Source organism: Euprymna scolopes, chromosome 40, assembly GCF_053919585.1.
Source record: "Euprymna scolopes isolate OS-2025 chromosome 40, ASM5391958v1, whole genome shotgun sequence".
NCBI classification, from domain to species: domain Eukaryota; kingdom Metazoa; phylum Mollusca; class Cephalopoda; order Sepiida; family Sepiolidae; genus Euprymna; species Euprymna scolopes.
This window is the reverse complement of record NC_136521.1, coordinates 15,025,364-15,032,197: the sequence shown is the minus strand read 5'-3', so window position 1 is coordinate 15,032,197 and position 6,834 is coordinate 15,025,364.

The window sequence follows — 6,834 nt, the reverse complement described above, 5'->3', positions numbered from 1 at the left end:
TCTCGCTCTCTTTCTAGTTACGCGTGTGCACGCATACACACATACACACATACACACATACACACATACACACATACACGCATACACACATACACACATACACACATACACACATACACACATACAGTCAAAAGAAGCTTTGAGTAAAAAAAAAAAATAAAAAATGTAAAAAAAAAGAAAAAATGTAAAAAAAAAAGAAAACTTCCCGAAAAAAAACTAGATTTAACCTATCGCAGACTTAGCACCTACATAATCCGACTTTTAAAAAGTTTATAATTACAAAAGAGAATTCAACTATATAAGGATGAAAAAAAAGGTGTTTACTAGAATTGTTAAATGGAAATATACTTAGCACTTGCATGAGCCGATTTCTTAAAAGTCTATAATTATAAAGAAGAGAGAGAGAGAGATGGAAAGAGAGAGAGATAGAGAGAGAGAGAGAACCAGTTGGAATCAGATGCCACACGCAATGCCGTATCAAAAACGTGTTCTTATATATTTGTGTGTGTCTATATATAATGATTGCAACGTCTTGTCAAACGAGTGCCACTCCCTCAGACACTTAATGTCCACAAACCCAAAAATGACTTCCTTTTTATTTTTTAGTCCTACCGGTGAATTCACACGCTCAGGCAGGCATGACACCGAATACGGTCATTGAGATCAATTATTACATTCTTCCAGCATTTCAAGCCTCCACGTGTCACAACTTTTCCATCACCACAGGACCACTTTTATAGACAAATGCCTGAGTGAGTATCTATACACAGATGATGTTACAGAGCCTTAGCCTTGTACGACAGCTAAGTCTCTCTCTAGGTTCAAACTGTTGAGATCCAACAACAAGCAAGAGCAAGATAGTCAGCAATTAAAGTTAAACTGCAGACCAACTTAATGCGGGTACTGGTCTCCCGCTTTATGCTTTTTTACATCAGAGATTTGCTTCTCTTTAAAAGGTTGCCTTCACCACGGCTTAGTAGGCCGTTGACCCCGAAAAAGGGTTCATTCGCTCTTTGGAAGGTCTTGTTTTTAATCCTTCAGGGAGACTACCACCCTCCTCACCAACAAGTCTGGTGGGGATACCAGTTTAGTCGCTGGTGACCTGACCATGAGGCAGGTAGTACTGGGTTACATGGTACCAGTAGCATATAACATGAAGCTTTGAGTAATAAAATGTAAAAATTAAAATAAAGAATGCAGTTTGAATTAAACTAAATTAAAACTGACGTTTCTAAATTTTTGAAATGAGGATTAGTTATTCGTATTATTTTTATTCATCGGACTACTGTTCTCATCTTTAGTGTGATTTCCACAACGTTTCGCTCGATGTAACCTCCGACCTTCTTCAGGTATATCGTGTCGAACTCGTGGTGCAAAGACCCGTGGCGCAGTGGTAAGAGAACTTGGAAAAATCAATTGTAAAAAGTGACCTTCTTCTGAAGGTTGAAGGTTCAATCCTCAGTGTGGGTGATCGAAAAATACAATTGCGAATTACTTATAACCTCTATCCAGTCATAGCTGATGGAACATGGAAGAAAATAAAGGGTTCCGCTCGAAATTCCGTCCAAATTCCCGAATTCGACAGAAACATTCGACAAAATACACCTGAAGAAGATCGGAGGTTACATCGACCGAAACGTTGTAAGAATCAAACTCAAGATGAGAACATTAGTCCGATGAATCAAAATAATATAAATTTAACCTATCGCAGACTTAGCATCTGCATAACCCGACTTTTAAAAAGTTTACAATTGCGATTGGCAATTTAACTATGTAAGGGAGGAAAAAATAACCTTAACTAAAATTGTTAGATAAAAACAAACTTAGCTATACATATACGCTTAGCTATACATATACGCTTAGCAATACATATACACTTAGAAATACATATACACTTAGCAATACATATACACTTAGAAATACATATACACTTAGAAATACATATACACTTAGCAATACATATACAATTAGAAATACATATACACTTAGCAATACATATACACTTAGCAATACATGTACAGTTAGCAATACATATACAATTAGAAATACATATACACTTAGCAATACATATACACTTAGCAATACATGTACAGTTAGCAATACATATACACTTAGCAATACATGTACAGTTAGCAATACATATACACTTAGCAAGATACAGTGTAACACGGATATAAGAAAAACGGAATAAGAGAGATTTTCTCTGGTTTCAAATTAGAGCGTGTGATAATGTACAGTATAAACCAGATATAAAGAACCCGGATATAAGTGTAACTCGGATATAAGATAGTTACTGGTCCCGGAGAAACCCGGGTTACACTGTACATATATACTTAGCAATATATATATATATATATATATATATATATATATATATATATATATATATCAGCAAACAGTTAATAAAATATGCTAAAAAACATTTTGAAATGAGTTAAAAAATATATTTAATCTGAAAAGGAAACACTAGATAAATTGATAGCCCTTAATCCGCGGAGTTTCGAAGAAATACTTTCCTTCTCATCAGAGGGTAGGAATTAGCAAAATGCGGGATCGGATTTTGCATGCAGAAGTATTTGATGAAACAACAAGTAAGTCAAAGATCTTACTTGAAAACAAAAAAAGTGAAGCAGAAGGAATATGGTGAAGAAAAAGGTGATTACACGTGAATGGATAGTCTGGTGGAAGATAAAAAAACCAGTGACGGTAAAATCCAAATGTAAAACTTCCAGAAAGTTAAAAGAATTTCTATTTGAGATAATTTTATAAATATTTCTTTAATATTTATAATATACTTTAATTTTACCATCTTGGATCATTTTGGTAAATTTAATTGTAATTTTTATTATATATATATATATATATATATATATATGAACAGTCTATCATATATATATATATACATCATATATATGAATATAAACAAACTATCACACACATATATATATATATATATATATATATATATATATATATATATATATATATATATATATATATATATATATATATATATATATATACTTCAGAATAAAATGTGGATTACTCAAAATACAGTTTTGATCATTTTACCACACTGCTTTCAAAGACATTCACTTCGGATTTTACCGTTCAATTTGGATGTAAACTTTTTATATCCTTTTCTTTAACTTCCCTTACTCTGACTTTTAATTACTCAACCAATTTTTAATTGAGATTTTCCACGTCTCACTGACTTTAGCAAATAAGGTGTAAACAATTATAACTATTTGCTAATATTTTCTCATCTGAAGAGATAGTAGACATCGAAATCCTATAGGATAAGGAGCTAAAATATTTCTAATGTATTCTTTGTCTTACATAGAATAATAAAGTCGTTGGATCTAAAACTCAAACATTTTACGTCATATTTTTTTAAATTCATTAAATGACTAAAATTTTACACACACACACACACACACACACACACACACACACACATATATATATATATATATATATATATATATATATATATATATATATATATATAATTACAAAAAGCTTCTTTTTTTCATTACATTCGTTTTTATTTATCCAATTTTTCTCGTTTGTTTTTGGCGGGAATCGAAAATGTTTATATAACTCTCATATTAATTTTGAACGCTTGCCTCTGGTACAGCGTCAGTAGCAGTATCAGAATTTTTGTAGGAATTTTTGACACCCCTAACACGAAACTGCGAATACAATATAAAAATCTCGTAATTTCTCTGTTAAAAGTGGGTTATTTATTTTCTTTATGGATTATACTTCCAAAATAAACTATTACAGTTGTTTTAAAAGTAATAAAAATATTTTTTTTTTTTTTTTAAAACAGTAATGAATTTTCCGAACTCAATATTTTTCAATTTTTAAACTCAATATTTTTAAATTTTTAAATTTTAAAAATCTATCAAAATTTTTCTATTGATTCTATTTTTACGATATTTTCAGGGTCAATGTGAAATTTTATGTTCTTTCCAATAAACCGAATATAATATTTTAGACAAACGTTTTTTTTAAATTCACGCCTCCCCATTTTCACGCCCCCCCATTTTCACGCCCCCCCCCCCATTTTGAAATGTCTATTAAAAAGTAAATAATTAATTTATGTTTAATAGGTTTATATATCACAAATTGAAGAGAAAAGGTCAATAAATAATATATTCAAATTTAAAACAAAAAAAAAAAATCAGTTTTTTAGAAATTTACCTGTAAAGTCCGAAGTTTAAAACCTTATTTTATAAGAACACATTTTTTCTTTTTGTCTTTTTTTTTTTTTTTAATGAAACCTTGGTCCTTGCTCCTTTAATTGAAAAAAAAAATTAGGGCTTGAATTACATTTTTCGAGGAGTTATAAGCTTAGAAAGATAGGGGGTCGAATAATTTACGCCTCTCATTTTGAAATGTCTATTAAAAAGTAAATAATTAATTTATGTTTAATAGGTTTATATATCACAAATTGAAGAGAAAAGGTCAATAAATAATATATTCAAATTTAAAACAAAAAAAAAAATCAGTTTTTTAGAAATTTACCTGTAAAGTCCGAAGTTTAAAACCTTTTTAAAAAAAAAAACACATTGTTTTTTTTGTTTTTTTTTTTAAATAAAACCTTGGTCCTTACTCCTTTAATTGAAAAAAAAAATTAGGGCTTGAATTACATTTTTCGAGGAGTTATAAGCTTGGAAAGATGGGGTGGAATTATTCACTATTTTCACGAAATTTCTGACACTGCTACAGCGTCAGGCATCGTCAGGAAAAAAGAAGACACAATGGGAGGAGAGAGACGTTTAGAGTGGACAAGATTTAGTAGCAGCACAGTACTATCACATTGCTGGGTTCCGGTATGATAGGCCGCCAGCAAGACAGAAATTGGAAAGGGTCAGTAACTTGGACGTATGGAGAGAGAAGGGTAGGTGGGTTAGGGTTACGATAAGCGATTTAAAGCAGCTTGTGTGAAAAGTAATCGCATTAATTGTAGGCTATAGGGTTTTTAAATGGAGGGCCACGACACGGTCTATATATATATATATATATATATATATATATATATATATATATATATATATATATATATTCATTATCTATTATAAAAAAAAAATGCAGACGACTAGTCTCGTAATCAAAAACAACATTTCGCAGACAAATAAATTGTTAGAAAAAAAAACAATGTAGTTTACCAATTTAACTGCTCACTAGGAGGGTGTATCTCTAATGCGAAAATAATATTAGTAGATTAAAAATACTTGGAGCATTATATATTAAGACAAAGAAGCCTCAGATAAATAGCGTTAATTACAAGTACAGTCGATTGGTAGCTGGATTCTTTGTAAAGTTAAATTAAGGTCCATGAGGGGGAGTAGTGATGCAAACTTTACTAGTAATCTACAGGAATTCCTCTGGTAGCGAGGAATCAAGGACAGTTATTTTGGGAATACCATTTATTGGATACGTTTTTTTATGTTTGATTAAAATACATGTAAAATGTAAAAAAAAATCAAAACTTTTCATTACAGAAATGTTAACATTTTATTTTAAAAAATATCTATGAAGTCTATTTTTTATGAATGTAAAAGTGTGTTAAGAAATTCAAATAAACAAAGACAATTATTTGAATGAATATCATGTATTAGATACGTTTTTTTAATGATGTCTGATTAAAATACACGAGAAATGTAAAAAAAAAAACATTTGGTTAAATAAATATAAAATTATAATATTACTAAAGATCTAAAAAGTTTATTATTAATGGACGTAAAAGTTTGCTGAAAAGTTCGAATAAAGCTCGTAAAATTGAATAAAAAAAAAACAACAACTCGCTTTTTATTAAAAATAAAACTAACATTGCCGGGGACGTTTTTTTTTTTTTTTTTTCGCATACACCGCTATGTTCATAAACTCGGAGAACAACGGGGGTGCCGAAGTAAAATAAGGCCAAACACACACACACACACACACACACACATATATACATATATATATATAAATACATAGACATATATATATATATATATATATATATATATATAGTGTATGTGTGTGTATTTAGGCAGCATTTCCAATTTAAACAAACATTATTAAAGAGAACAAAGAGCTTCCGTTTTATTTTTCCATTTTTTTTTTTTTAATATATTTTTGTGTTGGAGTCGGAATTATTGATATCGGTTCCATAAGTTTTACCCGTAATGTTTTCACCGGCTTGGACCTGCATGCTAAACGAGGGTAGGGGGAACTCTTGTGGGAGATAGACGGAGAGTGAACAGTTATAGAAATAGCAGATAGGTGTCAGCGGTTGCTACATCCGTTAAGGGGAATGGGTGAGTCAGCAACTGGGATCGCATTCTCTTTATGTTTTCTTGTTCTCTTTCATAATATTATCATATGAGTATATATATATATATATATATATATATATATATATATATATATATATGTGTGTGTGTGTGTGTGTGTGTGTGTGTGTATCTATATATACAGAGAGAGATAGAGATATATAGATAGATAGATAGATAGATAGATAGATAGATAGATAGATAGATACAATCTGGATTCAGCCGCTCTGATTAATCGTGGACGACGAAACACGTGTCAGTAGATAATTATATTTTAGAACCAATATATATGCCGCTCCCCATGTGGGGGTACTAAATTGGTTAAAGGGAAAATTATTCCAACTCGCATGTAGGTAGAAAATGCCCTTTCATAAATAATTGAATTCATTAAAAACGTATCGCAAAAACAGGGACAGATGGTATATATATATATATATATATATATATATATATATATATATATATAGAGAGAGAGAGAGAGAGAGAGAGAGAGAGAAAGAGAGAG